At 38.3% G+C, this 16605-nt stretch overlaps 2 long non-coding RNA genes across 2 annotated transcripts in view; both read right to left on the bottom strand.

Annotated features, from left to right (window-relative positions):
- The window catches only part of LOC108167224 (uncharacterized), a 74408-nt gene that overhangs the window by 17347 nt on the left and 40456 nt on the right, over positions 1 to 16605 (bottom strand). The window contains exon 2 of the long non-coding RNA XR_001777593.2: positions 4184 to 4266. This is a non-coding gene — a long non-coding RNA (uncharacterized LOC108167224). The remainder of the gene's footprint in view (positions 1 to 4183; positions 4267 to 16605) is intronic.
- Positions 13236 to 15910, bottom strand: LOC145548704 (uncharacterized). The gene is made up of 2 exons (XR_014084709.1): positions 15732 to 15910; positions 13236 to 14855 (listed from the first exon to the last, which is right to left on the bottom strand). It is a non-coding gene; the product is annotated as an uncharacterized LOC145548704 (long non-coding RNA).

The raw sequence follows: 16605 nt of genomic DNA, 5'->3' as shown, positions 1-16605 counted from the left end.
AAATACTGAATCGATAGATAAGAGCAGTTTCTCCTCACCTGGCTGTCTCCTCCCGCTCAGTAGTTCTTCAGAGAAAGGCAGACGCAGAGGCCTGTCAGTGTCTGTTGTATTTCATTACCTCTCTGCTTAAACCTCGACTCCGAGCTGAAGCAGAAACGATACTTCAACGTTTTCTGTCATCTGACAAGCAGCAAGTCTACTCCACTTTATTCACCAAAAACGTTTTAATTCAACAAAAACTGTTCTGTAATCTGGAACGTTCGCTACGTTGAGCTCCAGTTAGCCGCCTTACCTCACTGTGCGAGATAAGTGAGATATCTCGCACAGTAATATGCGAGATATCACTCGCATATCCCCGTGCGACAAATGATGCACGGGGCTTTTACCCGTGCGTCATTTGTCACGGGTAAAAGGTCAAAGGTAACAAGGTGACCGGTGGGCTTATTTTGTTGTACAAAAATAAATAAATAAATAATTTTAGTACATGTTATGTGTCAGAAGAGGGCTTAGAAAATAATAATACCAAAAAAATAAAAAATTGACCAAAAGGGCACTTGGGGGCAAGGAGCAAAAGGGGCAGGTGCTCAAGCACCCCCAACCCCCCCCCAAACCCTCCCTGCACATGCCTGCTCCAGCTGCAACGAGAAATTCCCATAAATTAAAAAAAGGGGAAAAAAAAGCCTCTGTGGGGCTTTTCTCATCTGAAAACATGCTCTACTTTAAAGCGTGTCCCCTGAGCCCGACGCCTCATTAGGTCCAAACACAGCCGTCGGTCCGCCACAAGAGCTTATTCCCAGGCTGCCGACGGTTGTGTGCCACCAGTTTCCAATGAAAATGTGGATTATAAAATCAATTCATTACTCCACATTTTCAGACGTTTGTAACTGTGTTTTTAGCCACTAGAGGGCAGTGCAAAAGAGCATTAAATAAAAAAAAAAAAGTTTTCTGTCCAGATCTTAAAGCTGTTACCTCCTGCATATTTACATACACTGTAAAATACAAACATAACATTTTCTTAACATAATTTGATATGAAATTACCGACTTCAGGCCAGCAATGATTATCTAAATTTTTCTATTTGCTACTTGGCAGCATGACAAGAGATGATTCTTTTGATTTGGCTACATTTGTTAAAATTTTTTTACATATATAAAAAAAAAATAGGTGAAATGTTTTGTGTTTTCTCATGAGAGCTTGCTGGTATTTTGGCTCATTCCTCCTGACAGGACTGGTGTAAATGAGTCGGGTTCGTAGGTCGCCAAACACCTTTTTCAAGCTCTACTCAGATTTCTGTACAAATGAGATCTTCCTCACAAACTGTCTTCAGAGTTGAAGTTATCTGGGCCTCTTCTGTGCACCATTGGCTTTATCCACACTCCAGATCTTCAGTCGCATTCAAGTCGGGTGATTGACTGGCTCGGCTGTGTGTTGGGGATCATTATCTTACAGAAATATTCGTCCTCGTTTCATCTTCTGATTCTTATCGATAGTGTCCCGGTTCATTTCTCCTTTCATCATGATGTCTACGGGTTCATCATGCAGTGAAAACAGCTTCACTGGTGTTTTGGATGCATTTTCATTCCCCCTTCCAAACATGGAGCGTGCCAATACAACCAAAGAAGTATATTATGTTTTGAATGTCCAACTATCTCACTGTTTTGTCTAAATGTTCTGCAGGAAGCTTTAAATGACCTTCAGCATTTTTGTTCTTCTTTCCAACAGTGGAGACTTGTCCCATCACAGTAGTGCAATGTTCTTATTTTTATGGGGGGAAAAAATCTACCTGCTGATTCCGACTCTTGCTAAAGCTTTCGGAAACGTCGCGACGTGCACCTGGTTACGGTGCCAGGTAACCAGGTGCATGTAGCGCATATTCCGGATGCAACCTCATCCGGAATATGAGGTTGCATATTCCGGATTATGATCCTGTTTACATGGATGCTTTTACTTTCCCGTTGCAGTAAAGAAGCCCTTTCACTCATCCGTCTGTAGCTGCTGCAGAAAAAATAAAACTTTTAAAGGTATTCAAAATCAGTTGGATGAATATTTGTGATCGCCTCTAGAGTTTCTGCTGCATCCTCCTAGATTTTAACTTCCTCCTGCAAGCTTGCCAAGTTCACACTGTGGGCTCCACCTGTTCGCGTCCCTGAATGGATCCCGCGTTTCTCGATTCGTGACATCTGCGATCATGGCAGGAGCCTTTTGATGTCTGAGGCCTGATGTTTATGCCTTTTGAATCCACCTGACAGAAAGGAGGCACTAGCCAAGAAGCATTTGGAAGAAAACGAACTTGTCCCGATATGTTTGTGATGAACGCGCTGCGAGGATTTGATAAATCAGACCGAATAAAAGCTGCTGCTGATTTAGATTCCCTCTGGCTTTTTAAGCAAAGAGGGGAAATTATATTCAGACGTAATGATATGTCCAATTTTCTCCATCTTTAAACAAGCCTTAAAGAATACTATAATTACACATCAAATGCAATTTGAACAGAGACCCCCGTAAAGGAAGCTCTCGCTACAACACCCTGCAGGCTGGGAGTGCATATGGAAGGAATTGGCCCTGTTGTTAGTGGCTGCATGAAAGCAAAAGTGAAAACCCCCGAGGCCATCCGGCGGTTGGTATTCCACTGCTTCCTAATTACTTGGCAGGCTGAAACTTTGCAGACAGCGCAGGCGAGACCAATGAATCCTTTAATCATAGCCAACAAAACCAAGGGAAGCTTACAAACCTCAAATTCCTACAAGGATACTCAGAGCTCAGCTCAGTAATGTATTCAGTAGCTAATTAATGTGTAAATGTATGTTTTATAGCTATATAACTAGACAGAAAATCATGATTTCATGTCGTCATGCACTTTTTATCATGGGGTTTCCTCTTCCTCTACAGGATATCCCAGTTTCTCCAGCAAATGCAGGAAGTGATACTGATGGGATCAGGTTTTTACATTTAAATTGCTGTTTAAATGGGTTAGCAATCATCTTGGGGTTTAAAAATATGATTGTATTGTAGATAAGTAGTTATGTGTGAATTACATTCATGTATTTTAAGGACTTTGAACTCATACGGAGGTACTTGAAGTAAAAAAAACAAAAAAAACAACTTGGTATTCAGATTATGAACAAAAACATTGGTCCGTGGGAAAAAGAGACGAGAACAAAGAGTGCAGTGCGTTCATGCCTCAAAGTTGAACATTTCTGAGTTTCAAGGTTAAAACATCAATAGAAGCACGAGGAAAATTGGTGCTTTCTCTTTAGCACTCACTTCAAAATCCAACATGGCTGCTAAGAAGGACAATTGCAGTAATAAACCATTTATTTGAACTCCTGATGAGATTTGCAGACTTTGAAGTAAGCCGGAGTTTCTCGTTTTCATCATTTCTTACCTCCACTCCAATGTGCCAGCCATGACACAAAGCAGCAGCTGCGATTTATTTGCTCTTTAAAATCAAATTTCTTTACGGATATGTTTTTAAAAAAGCTTAAAAGCATTTAACTCGTTGCTAGCAGTTTGTGTTGCAAATAATAACTAGCATTGTGACTTAGCACAACAATGCACCAGTGTAGTGTAGCATTTGTAGTGAAAAGTTAACATTTATGATCTTCATTTAGGAACATTAGCCTTTCCAAGATGGAAAGGTTTAGATGTGTCACCAGAAATTCCCTCCAAAATGGCTGCCACAAGACATAATCAAAGCACCAGTGTTAAACTGCCCATCTAATATTTACTAAGTACATATTTCTGCAAGTCAATTACATTCAGATATGTTACATACATCTGTTAGGCCACAGGCAAGCCGCTGTGAAAATTGTTGTAAATTCCGGCTTCGAGTGGAGCATCTTGGGTATTTTGAGTGTCGCTGAACACTGATGTACCTCTGTCACTAACCAGCTGCTGGAGACAGCCAGCCCTCTTTCATGAATACATTTATCAAATGTATAAGAAAAACTGCTTGAAAGAAAGAAAAAACGTTAACATTGAAAAAAAAAAAGTAATTTAACTCAGTGGTCCTCAGAGAATCTACTCCCCTTACATTTTCTTCGATCTTCAAATCAAAGTGCGCCTCTGATGTGTGTATGGTTCACCTCTATTAGATGAAACAACATTCTGAGCAAAACATGCCTTTTGTCTGGGATTTCACATTTCTTCTGCTGTCTCTGGAGAGCTGCTGTTATATCTGTACCTGTCTAAGTTGTGACTGTTGCCTCTGCAAATCTTCTCTCCTCACTGCAAAGGTCAAACGAGGAGGATAAGTGGAGTTTCACCCTAAAAAAAAACACACACAAAATGCCCAAGATTACAAAATAACCTTTGGTTTGTCTAAAACACGAATGATACAGTTTTAAATGAGCGATCTTCAACATAACTCAGAATTTAGGTCTCTAAAAACCATCATCCTATAGGAAACTACATGTATTTCATTACCACATCCATTATTTAAAGCCAACAGAGTTTTTGTGAGGGCAGGAGGAGTGCTAAATAATTCAATAGCACAGATAAGAGCAAATCAAGGTCTTGGTTGGATGTGCTGATTGAATTAAACCTGGGTGCCATGACAGCTGTTTCAAAGTGCACTGCTGTGGAGTCGGTAAAGGTTTGCAGATTTTACTCTCTGAAGAAAAAGCAAATGCAGCATCTTTGGCATCAAATGATCCAGCAGAGCAAACCAGAGGCAAACAGATGTGCAATGTCTTCAAAAGTAATATATTCTACTAAGGAGTGGAGAGGAGAGGTGTGTTTATGTATTTTTCAAGATTTTTCTTGATCTTCTTCTGGTACTTTTTTTAAATTTCTGTTTCAAATAAAAAAAACATTTTTAGAGCATCGTGCATCGTGAAAGCTGTTTGACAGTGGGACTACTCAAATTACTCAAAGACTGGATACATCCTCTAAATCAAGATGAGTTTTTGTAGACCAAATGGAAGGAGAGCAAACAAACGAAGTGGCAGAGCTGAAAATCAAAAACCTAACTCTGTGTGTTTGTGTGTGTTTAGAGAGAGAGGGATAATTGACACCGAGTACAGCAAGAGAAAAACAAGAGGGCTTACATTATATGTCAGTAACAACAGATGGTGTGATTCTCCCAGAGGTTGGTGTCTCTAGTTACATTTACTTTAGTAACCTTTAGATATTTTTACTGCACTTCTACTCGAGTAACTTTATTTTAAAGTACTGGTAACAAATGGCTACATCTGGTTCCTGAGTGTGTTAACTTAAAGAAGCGGAGCTGTAATCCATAGTTTGGGTGTCTTTTATTGCCAGTATGACCAAGATAATAAAAGGAGTATTACTTTTTGTGTAAACACGAAATGGTTAGGTGTAGCCTTGCTGCAAATGCTACTCTAACGTCGTCAGCAGCTGGATTTTTTTTTTTTACTGTACTACAATTTTATTTAAGGACAACGCAAAAATAAGTGTACCAAGTACACCACTTCAAACTCTTACAGCCCGAATGTATTTATAGTGGTATGAAAACGTAAATTGTTTTGAGTTTGGATGTATTTAGTTCTCTGAAGAACAATTTAAAAGACAAGCTAAGTAGAAGAAAATGATAATATATGTGATAATTCCCTGTGAAATTGGACTGTTTTTGAATGCATCAGCTCAGTCATGTTCAGTAATGTAACAACTGTCCTTAAATCTGCAAAACTGAACCGTCTTTTAAGCCATCTGTGTCTGGGTAAATAAGTTTTTTTTTTCCATGTATAAGGAAATGATTTTTCTCAACGAGGAAAACAACAGCTGGAGGCAGTGAAAACGAACAAGCCTCACCCAAACGCCACGCGGACTCTGATTTTAAACATCTTGATCTGGAAGCTCACTCGCAAATTGCTATGAAAGAGTTTTTTCTCTTGCAAGGGAAAAGCATATTTTATTTCTTTCTCCTTTCCCACAAGAACTTAGTGACAGCTGATGCAGCCCATCTGAAGGACCTCTCTCATTAGATAGGCTTTGAAGAGGGAAAACATGCCGCATGCTAAAGAGCTCCATCTCTTTTGTAATGAATTAAGCTGCACATCAAGCAGCACTTCTGAATGCAGCCTGAGCCCCAGACGTGAACTCTTCACATCTCCAGCCAACCGTGCATGATTGCCACTGACTTGTTTTTGTCTTCATTTGCAAGCTGGGCACCCTTTTAATTCCTCTGAGTTTAGATGCAGATAATCAGCCTCCAGACTGCTCTGTTTGTCTTCAGTGACAGCTCGGGGCTTTCTCTGCTGGCTGTACATTTGATCCTACCACCGTGCTGCCGGACAGCACTGAACTAAGGCCACGGACTTTCATAAAGTTAAAGATTCTTGAGAGAATAGATCTACGTCTTGACACGATGGCAAATAGTTTTTGCCACGAGCTGCAACCATCGGTATTTTAGTTTCTGTTGTCATCAACCCACTAATTGTCTTCAACTTTTCTAAGATCAGATTGTAGGAGGAAAAAGTCAAGGACTGAAACAAAAGGGATACAGAGTCATTCCGGGGGAAAACCTGGAACTTGCAGGTGTTCAGAAAACCCCAGGCTGCTGGTTTCACCACCTCTCCAACCAACCACAGTTTGTCACCATGGACGACTCCCATTTTACCCCTAGACTAGTGTCCCTCAAGGTTTGGTTCTTGGCCATCTTCTGTTTACCATCTGGTCAGATCGTACACTGCCAAGGTCTCTGCTTCGAGACATTTCTTTCTATGCTGATGATACACAGTTGTGTCTCAGTACCAAATCCTCCACTCAGCTTCCGCCACTGTCAGTGAATTTAAACCATAATTATCATCTCACTTACTCAACTTTAGCCAACAAAAATGGTTGTGAATATTACAATCTTCAGAAAAAGGTCTACTTTATGTCCCTCGCTGCAACCTGTACAGGTTTCAGTTCAAACCTTAAGGGCGACACCCCACGTCTCCCATCTGAGCCCCTAAATGCAATAATACTGAACTCTTCCTTCAGCAACGCCTTCAGCCTTTGTTACCTACTCTGTAAAGTTTACTGGAGTTTCTTGAGAGGTGTTATTATTGTGGATGAGAGTGGTGCTCAGCTCACACAGGATAAGCATCATTTGCCCTATAAAACCTTTTCTACAAGTCTGAGTTCAGCCACCCAGTGAAGGAAGCTCATTTCAGGCGCTGTGTCTCTTTCTTCCTATCGCGGTCTTTATCTCGTGACCATAGACCAGAGCAACGTCAGCATTACTGCAAAGAAGGTCACAGTTTATTCATCTTCTGCTCCATCCTGACATTGTAAATAAGCCACCAAGGCACTTGAACTCCTCCAGGCTGACACTGACCCCTGACCAGGAGGTTTTCCCTTTATTGAGTTTCCCAGTTATTAGCTGTTGGATTTTCCTGAGGGTGTAAAACTGATCTGGGGCAGGAATAAATAACAGAGTTAAATATACTGTACGTAAAACAAGGTGATGATGCGAACCTGTAAAGTCTAACACATTATTCCTCTGTGATTTATTCACCAGGTAACACTGTAGTATATTTTACTTCCATAGTAAGACACAGACTTAATAATATTGAACAATAGCATTAATAATATACTCCCAATGACTTCCTAGCAGCACTGTGGTTTCTCTACATCCCGGTTCTGAACGTTACTTTGTGCTCCTGATAGTTTCTCTTTTGAACTCGGAACAAACTGTGGTTGAGTCAACCCAAAGAGAGTGTAACACTGCCATCTAGTGGTTGCAATGAGTTGTTACATTTTCATCTGTTTATCATACCCAGCGCCATTGGCGCCATCAACGGTAACTTTATATGCCAAAGCAAGCTGTAAAAATAATTTACATAATCATATGTTTTAATGCAACCTGACGTTAAATGTATGCCTCTTTCCCCAGAAACCACAAAATAAAGTCATGAAAAAATTGCGTTATGTTGTATGAATCAGTCTTTCTTCCAAACGAAAATATGAAACTTGAACTTAAATTACATCTTCCGTTTAAAAATGTGCTCTTTGCTGCCCTCAGCTGGTCAAATCTGCACATGTAATCTCTTATAACTGTAATTGGAGAAGTCAATATCAAGTTTTTGATGAAAGATATTCTGTCAAATAGACTTTTGACTTTGTGTTTCTTTACGTTCACACCTTTCAGTCATGAACTCGTGTGACGTTCACAGCTGATATAAATTAACACTAATGTTGAAAGGATTTCCAGAACCATATTGATGCAAACCTAAGTTGTTTTTTTTCTTTTCTTTTTACACCCACGGATGGCGTTTTGTCCAACAAAACAAAAGTAAACAGCATATTTATTTAGAGTTTTGGAAACGGCATCATGAACCGCGACTGTAAAACAGGAAGAGCACGACGCACTTGTAGCACTTCAACAAAACTTGTGTGGGTTTCTGTTTGACCTCTGACCTGTTCTGACAAAGATGCTGAGAAGAAAAAAAAAACGTCTCGGTCACATCGAAAAGTAACGCCTTTCATCGCCATTTTTACTACAAATAATAATAATAATAATAATAATAATAATAATAATAATAATAATAAAATTTATTATTATTATTATTAATGATCATCATCATCCTCGGTGATTATTGACTTTATTACAGCGATATATGTTGAGCTCAAACTTTAGAAATTACATCTACGACTCGTAGTTGATTCTACGACTTTTTTACTCTTAAAGTATCTATTTTCGAAGAAATTTGCGCAACTTTTATGCAGCCTACATTTAATTTCTTACTTAAAAAATGAAACGCTTCTTAAAGACCAAGAACGTAAAAGGTAGTTGGGGAGGCGTCATAATTTCCTTTTAGCCTGGCTTCGCTGTTTGGTAGCAGATATGAGTTTTTAGGTTAAATGGCCCTTCACTTTTTTTTTTATTATTTGTTTTTGCTGCTGTTTTATTTTAAATTCCCACATCTCACATAGCGCTTAATTTTTTCTTTTAAAGTTTAGCAAGTTTGTGTTTATTTTTTTGTACATCGGATTAATCTGCAGGTTATTTTGTCCATCAAGTTAGATCTCGAGTTTTCTTTTCTTTTCTTTTTTTAAATCTAATTCTCATTTTCTCTCGCTCTTTCTCGCTTTCTTTCTCTTTCCTTCTTGTTTTTTTGTTTATTTTTTTTGACCCGTCATCGATCAAGATTTTGCTTTCAGCCTAATTTTTTATCTAAAAAAAAAAAATCTGCGGTTTTTTTTTATCTTAAAAAAAATCCCGCAGCAAAGTTCGCAAAAACAGACAGAAACATGTTGTTGAGTAACTTTTGCGATTTGAGCAAAGTGATACATGTCCAACTATGTCAAATTCAATGAAATATTTAGAAAAGAAAATTACCGCTAATCTTACATTTTCTTAATCAGAAAAAATTATAATAAAACACTTTAGCATTTTCTCTCCGCGCTCTTTGAGCCGTTTCCAGCTTATCATGAACAAAAATGTGATGTTGCAGATAAATTCATCGAATATTGTAAGAAAAAAATAAAATAAAATAACGTCTCGGTGTGACCGGGTTGGAGGTTGTGGGTTGGATTCCCAGCAGGGCAGCGGCAGCAGCGGGGTCTTGCGTGACAAGAAGGAGGAAAACAGGACGAGTTTCCTGGAGAAATGTGTCCTGAGGGCAGCTGAGCTTTATGGACTCTTTCATCTTTCATGTATGTTTAATCAGGAGGTTGTCAGAAACCAGCAGCCCGCGATCAAAGACTAGAAACTATTAATTATTATTATTATTCAACTATTGCATTTTATAATTGATGCTATTTATTTAAAGTCGTGTTGTTTTTGTATTTTACCATGGAGACTATTATTATTATTATTATTATCATTGTTAGTATTATTATTACTATTATTAGGGTGAACAATTCCTTTCTTGGAAATGAACTGATTTGAATTTTAGTTTAGTCCGCAATTTTAAAGACTTTCCACTGAAAAGTTTCACTGGATTATTTTTGTTTGATTTTATTGTTGTTTTTGTTCAGTTTTTTTTTTTTACCAGTTTTTTTTGTATGTTGCTCTCAAAGACTATTTTCTTCACTCCAATATGAGGTTTTAAATAATCTAGCCTTAGTTTTATTTATATATTTACTTTTTTATTTATCTAAAATTGACTTTGAATGTCTTTTTTTTCTGACTGCATCTTTAAAGAGAAAGTTTCCATTTTGTTCTCTGCCTCTTTGTTTCGACCCGCCACATTTTTCTTTCAATTTAAAAGCAGGAGCAAACACTCACAAAACACTACATGGATAAAACGTCACTAAATGTCCTTCCTTCAAACTTCCCCCACGACGACGTTCATCTCAGCATAGTGACTAAAAGAAGAGTCCTGCAGCTCGCAGTGATCCTTCAGGGTCCATGATTTATTGAGAAATATGGACGCTGTGTGTGTAAGCTAATATGACAGAAGTGCTTTGACCTCGGGGGGAGGGAGGAGACCGGAGCAGCTCCTTGAGTGTTCTAGGCTCGGTTCTCACGCGATTTCTCGATCAGAGGGGTCTTCAGCTCCGTGTCCCCGCTGTTGCTCTCTGTTGTAGCGGGATTTAATAAAGTTCATCTGCTAAGACCGAGTCCACCGAGGGAAATAGTGGATGCAAAAATCGGGAATGGGAGCTCTATTTTGGGGACTTAAAATGCTTCAGATGCGAGTTTTTCATCAAGAGGTCTTTCCGTATTCTTGACCTTCTGACCCTCTTTTTCTGGCCCAGCTGCAGACGTCAGGGAAGCCGATGTTTTCTCATTGATCTGATGGTCCGCAAACCTTCTTATTGTTGTTGTTCTCCGTCAGAAGTGCTCCTTTATTACCAACCCACGGGGATGAAACCTGCTTCCTGTGCACGCACACTCCACTCCTGACTATTCCCACGTGACTCCTGATCACTTCCACCGTACATGGAGTTGTGTTTTCTACAGACGGACATGGGAATCGCATAGAAGCACGATTCTAGTCGATACAAACGGCTTCAAGCACAATGTGAGCTCAAAACAGCAGGCATTTCCCCTCCTTTGTGCCGAACTGACAGCACGGTTCTAACGGGGTTAATTTGGAGTCCAGGGGTTAAACAAACAGGCATTAATAGTTTGTTTAGACAAATCTATTGTATCTTTATGTCGTAAAAGGGTTCAAATTTGGCAAATCACAAACAGGACAGGCAACATCGGTCTTGTAGAAGTTCTTCTGATGTTTTTGCAGTAAAACAAGCAGCTCTCAGCGTGAATAAGCCTCATGGTGCAGTGAGGTGAGAGCTAATGGGGATTAGGCAGAACAAGTATGTGTCGGTCTCAGTGGCTGTGGTCTGCAGCGTTTTCTCAGTCTTTCTGAGCAGGTTTAAAACGCACCTTAGACTCGGGTTTTCTGTTAAGCAACAGCAAAAACCAGAAGGTCTGTATCTACAAGCAAATCTGAGAGGAGGAAAATTCTGCTTTTTTTTTTTTTTTAAGAAGAAATATCAAGCAAAGAGAGTGGAGGCTCCAGAAAGAGGCTGATAAACCAGACAGATCTGTCATTATGAGTCCACTCTGTGCTCCATGTGGCATAAAAAGGACCCTTCTGGTCGAGTGACTCTGTTAAGACGTCTGGACCTCGCTGACCTCGTACACTCTTGTCATTCTGGGACGTGGCGTTGACCTCAACAGCTAGTATCGGCATAGAAGTCCATTAAAAAGGCACAAATGATGACATAATATGATCATTTCTAGATTTCCAGAAACAAAATATGTGGTTTAACCGAGGATGAGAGAGACACAAATCACCAGCAACATTAACTGTGGTCAATGTTTTTATCATTTATTAACTTGTTCTTTTGTACAAAACTGTGAAAAAAAAAAAATTAATTAAAAAAAAAGACTACACACCTAATGCTCGTTCTTCAAGTCTTTTTCTTTAGAGAAAAAGAGATCTCATACTGATTTCATACATGGTAATTGTAGTTGTAATTTATTTATGTGTGCAGTCATTACAAAGTGATCAACATGTAGTTTTTTTTCCAGCTCTTTTATGCAGATTGAAATGTTGTTTCTGTTCAATATTTTTTTTGCTTGTTTAGGAGGTGCTGAATGAGCAAAGGGCAAATAGATTGCTCCACCTGTGTTGCTTGGATTATTTTTTTTTAAATTGCTGTTTTAAACATTACTATGTGAATATTATGCATTGACATATCACTTATTGTTTGTTTTTTTATTATTATTTATCATGAACTCTTTCTGGCTGCAGTTTGAACAACCTTCACCTGCTGCTTTTTAAAAAAAATAAAAATAAATTTATCTACACACCATTGTTAAATGCTGTATTTTTATAATTTTAGAGGGGAAAAATAGTAATTTCAAACCTTTTCCACCTTCAATGTGGCATGCATTGTGTACAATTCATCTATTAGAAGGAAATATCTCTAATAAATTGGTCTGATCACATGTATTACAACTTTACGTTGCTGAACCAACTTATTAAACTCCAGCGTTCACTGAATGTCAGCAGATTAACAACGAATTAAAACTGAGACACACCATTTGCTCAGTTTCATCCTTTAGTTGGATATTTCAGTGATTTATTTATTTTTTTTAACTGTATTTTGTTTTTATGGTTTAAAGCTCTTTGAACTGCCTTGCTGCTAAATGTGCTGTATGAAATAAACTTGGAAAAAAAAAAAAACCTAGCCAAAGCCAGAGTTTTCAGAGATACCATGCAGGGTTTTAAGGCGTGGAAGCCTTGAACTTTGAACCTTCAATCCAAAAGGCTCAAACATTTTGAAATGTCAGTCAGTTTCAACCCAAAACCTTCTGCTGGTGTCTGCTGGAGAAGAGTGTTAAATGTTAGCGGCTAACATTTAACATAAAAATACAGAGGGAGGAACGTAATGTTTCTTTTTTAAGTTAAATGTCCAAGTTATGGTTATTTATTTAGGGTAGAGGCAAAATACAAAGAAAACATTGACCCTGGATGATGAAGCTATACCCATTTAGAAAAAACACAACTTCTCAAGAGTGAGTTTGCGAGTTTGGCCTGAAAGATCTCCAGGTCATTACTTGTAAATATTTCCCTCAGCTTTTCTGTGCTCTGCAGGAAATTAGAAACGTATCAGACACCGAATGTAAACCATTCTGTGCACACAAATTTCCTCCAGCTCAGTGGAGGTGTTAAACTACAAACAACCAGGCTATTAGATTCATATGCGATTACTGCAAAGAGGATTTCACAAAGTAACTTCCGGAGTGCAGCAGAGAACTACAGGAACATTTTGGGTAGAAAACAAACTGTTGGTCTCTTTCTCGCCGATAAGATTTTTATTTATTTTGCTCATTCTGTTTATTTCACCAATATCCACCATGAGTAACGGGTTGTGTGTTGGTTTTCTATGAAAAGTGAGCAAGCAGTCGATCAACACAGCAAAACCGTGCAACCTGGAATGTTCTGAGCTTCTGAGCATTTCTCGTTTCTCTTTTTTTTAAACTCTGCTGCCCACAGATGAAAGTAAAGCTTTTCAAAATGTTAAAATCCGATTACAACTCCACGCACACGGTGGCATTTCACTCCACTTTTCACAGCTCCTGAGATGACTAAACATTCCCCACCTTCAGGAACGCTCGCAGTCGGTCCGTCTACGGGCTTTAAGGCTCAAACTCCAGATAATTTCCCCATGAACAATCAACGGTCTGGAGTCTCTGGGAGTGATCCGCTAACCGTGGCCAAATACTTCTGTGTCAGTTTTGTCAGAGCAGGACGGGGAAAATGTTCTGACCTGGAAGGTTAAGTTATTGTTGGGCTTTGAAACTCATCACCGATTGGTTCATTAAGTCTGTCGGAGGCAGAGCTCAGTCACAAAAACCACGTGACAAAAATAAACAAACAAGCAAGCTGGAAATAACTTTGGGCTATAAATTTTCACTGTGACATTGTATAAAAGAATGTCTTCATATCCCTTTACTTAATGACAAAATTTATGATTATTATGATTAGGATTATTTAAGTTAACGACCTGTGCAATAATATATGCCTATTTCTTATACTTAACAATTTGGGGGGTTAAATTTGAGCATTAGTAATATATTTTTTTCTCATTGTCATGATTATTGTTTCTATTATTTTGATTCTTCTCACACACACACACACACACACACGCACACACACACACACAGACGAGTTTACATGTGTCGTGGGGACTACCAATTTTATCATCACTTGTGGGGACTAGACTTTCTAGTGGTTCTAAAAATCCATAAAAAATATTTTATACTATTTATACCTATATTAACCTAAACACAGCTTAAGATAACTCAATTTCAAAAGTAGAGTCATCAACCTGTCTGAGCCATGCTATATGGGGACTCATGAAATTCCGAAAAAACATGTCAGATGGGGACCAGATTTACATATTATTTGCATAATTTACACTAACTTACCTCGTGGGGACCGTTGTTCCATTTCCTGACATATACGGTCAGCCATTTTAGATTTCAACAAAATGATCAATAACTTATCACCAATATCATGAAATGATTACAGGAGAACAAAGCTTTGCAGAACACCTTTTTTATTTAACTTGTCAAAAGAACACATTGTACAGGCATTTCTGACCCTCAATGTTGCATTTGATTCAATTAGTTTTGTTATTCAAGTCTTTAAATCCAAGTCTGCAGCATCTAAATCCTGGGACAGGAATACAGAAGGTATCCAAAATGTTGAATCTTTGGTAATATTCACTAATCTAGCAAAGCTGCCACTGAGAATCAAAATTATATTGATTTAAACAGAATAATAAGCCAAAAAATGTTAAGTATGTTGCTAAATCTGACACAACTACCAGTTTAGAAGCTCTCTCCTCTTCAGGGTCTCATCAATGTTTCTCTGAGTGCCTGAAGAGAGTGACGGAATACTGGAATCCATTTCTGTTGGTTCCAAACTTGCACTGGTCAATGTCTGAAATATTTTAAAAAGACTTATTTGTATATAAACATGTACAACCAAGTGCTTGCTTCAATAACAACTAATTCCTTGAACAAATACAGTGACATTTTTATAATGAAGTTAAAAATGATGACTAGAAATTGTGAATTAAAGCCCTAAAACATATTAAACACTGTGTCAATGAAATAATTCAAATCTTCTACATTTTTCAGGTGCTGCATCTGGTTTTTGTGTGTTACAAACACCTCAGACATGACTTATGGGGACCCAACACACCTCAGACATGACTTATGGGGACCCAACACACCTCAGACATGACTTATGGGGACCCAACACACCTCAGACATGACTTATGGGGACCGAACACACAGTTAGTTACAAGTCCTCCTGGGGATCAACTTTGTACCAGCATCTAACACACTTGGTAACACTGGTTAATGTGTGTTGTGGGGACTCCGTAAATGTCCAAAGGAGAGCTTTTGCTAGTCAATTTGGAAACTACAACACTGGAATAAGTCTTAGTCAGATGTAGCACTGCAACTGCACTTTGACATACAGGACATTCAACTGTTTGCTGTATTAGTTCTAAGGACTTGTGGCCATAAAATGTCAGTCAGCCACACCGCATGTCAACACAACACATTGCAAAGGCACTTCTGACCCTCAATGTTACTTTTGATTCAATTAGTTTTGTTATTCAAGTCTTTAAATCCAAGTCTGCAGCATCTAAAACCTGAGACAGGAATATAATAGGTGTCTAAAATGTTGAATCTTTGGTAATATTCACTAATCTAGCAAAGCTGCCACTGAGAATCAGAATTATAATGATTTCAACTGAATAATAAGCCAAACAATGTTAAGTATGGAGCTAAATCTGAAGATAGCTACCTGTTTAGAAGCTCTGTCCTCTTCAAGGTCCCATAAATTCTTCTCTGAGTGCCAGAAGAGAGTGACGGAATACTGGGATCCATTTCTGTTGGTTCCAAACTTGCACTGGTCAATGTCTGAAATATTTTAAAAAGACTTATTTGTATGTAAACATGTACAATCAAGTGCTTGCTTCAATAAAAACTAATTTCTTGAACAAATACAGTGACATTTTTAAAATGAAGTTAAAAATGATGATTAGAAATAGTGAATTAAAGCCCTAAAACCCTAAAACATATTAAACACTGTGTCAATGAAATAATTCAAATCTTATACATTTTTCAGGTGCTGCATCTGGTTTTTGTGTGTTACAAACACCTCAGACATGACTTATGGGGACCCAACACACAGTTAGTTACAAGTCCTTCTGGGGATCAACTTTGTACCAGCATCTAACACGCTTGGTAACAATGGTTAATGTGTGTTGTGGGGACTCCGTAAATGTCCAAAGGAGAGCTTTTGCTAGCCAATTTGGAAACTACAACACTGGAATAAGTCTTAGTCAGATGTAGCACTGCAACTGCACTTTGACATACAGGACATTCAACTGTTTGCTGTATTAGTTCTAAGGACTTGTGGCCATAAAATGTCAGTCAGCCACACCGCATGTCAACACAACACATTGCACAGGCACTTCTGACCCTCAATGTTACTTTTGATTCAATTAGTTTTGTTATTCAAGTCTTTAAATCCAAGTCTGCAGCATCTAAAACCTGAGACAGGAATATAATAGGTGTCTAAAATGTTGAATCTTTGGTAATATTCACTAATCTAGCAAAGCTGCCACTGAGAATCAGAATTATAATGATTTCAACTGAATAATAAGCCAAACAAT

Source organism: Poecilia reticulata, chromosome 18 (assembly GCF_904066995.2).
Source record: "Poecilia reticulata chromosome 18, P_reticulata-male-v2, whole genome shotgun sequence".
Classification (NCBI taxonomy): Eukaryota; Metazoa; Chordata; class Actinopteri; order Cyprinodontiformes; family Poeciliidae; genus Poecilia; species Poecilia reticulata.
The sequence above is the reverse complement of the archived record's forward strand: the minus strand, read 5'-3'. Positions and strand labels throughout refer to the sequence as shown.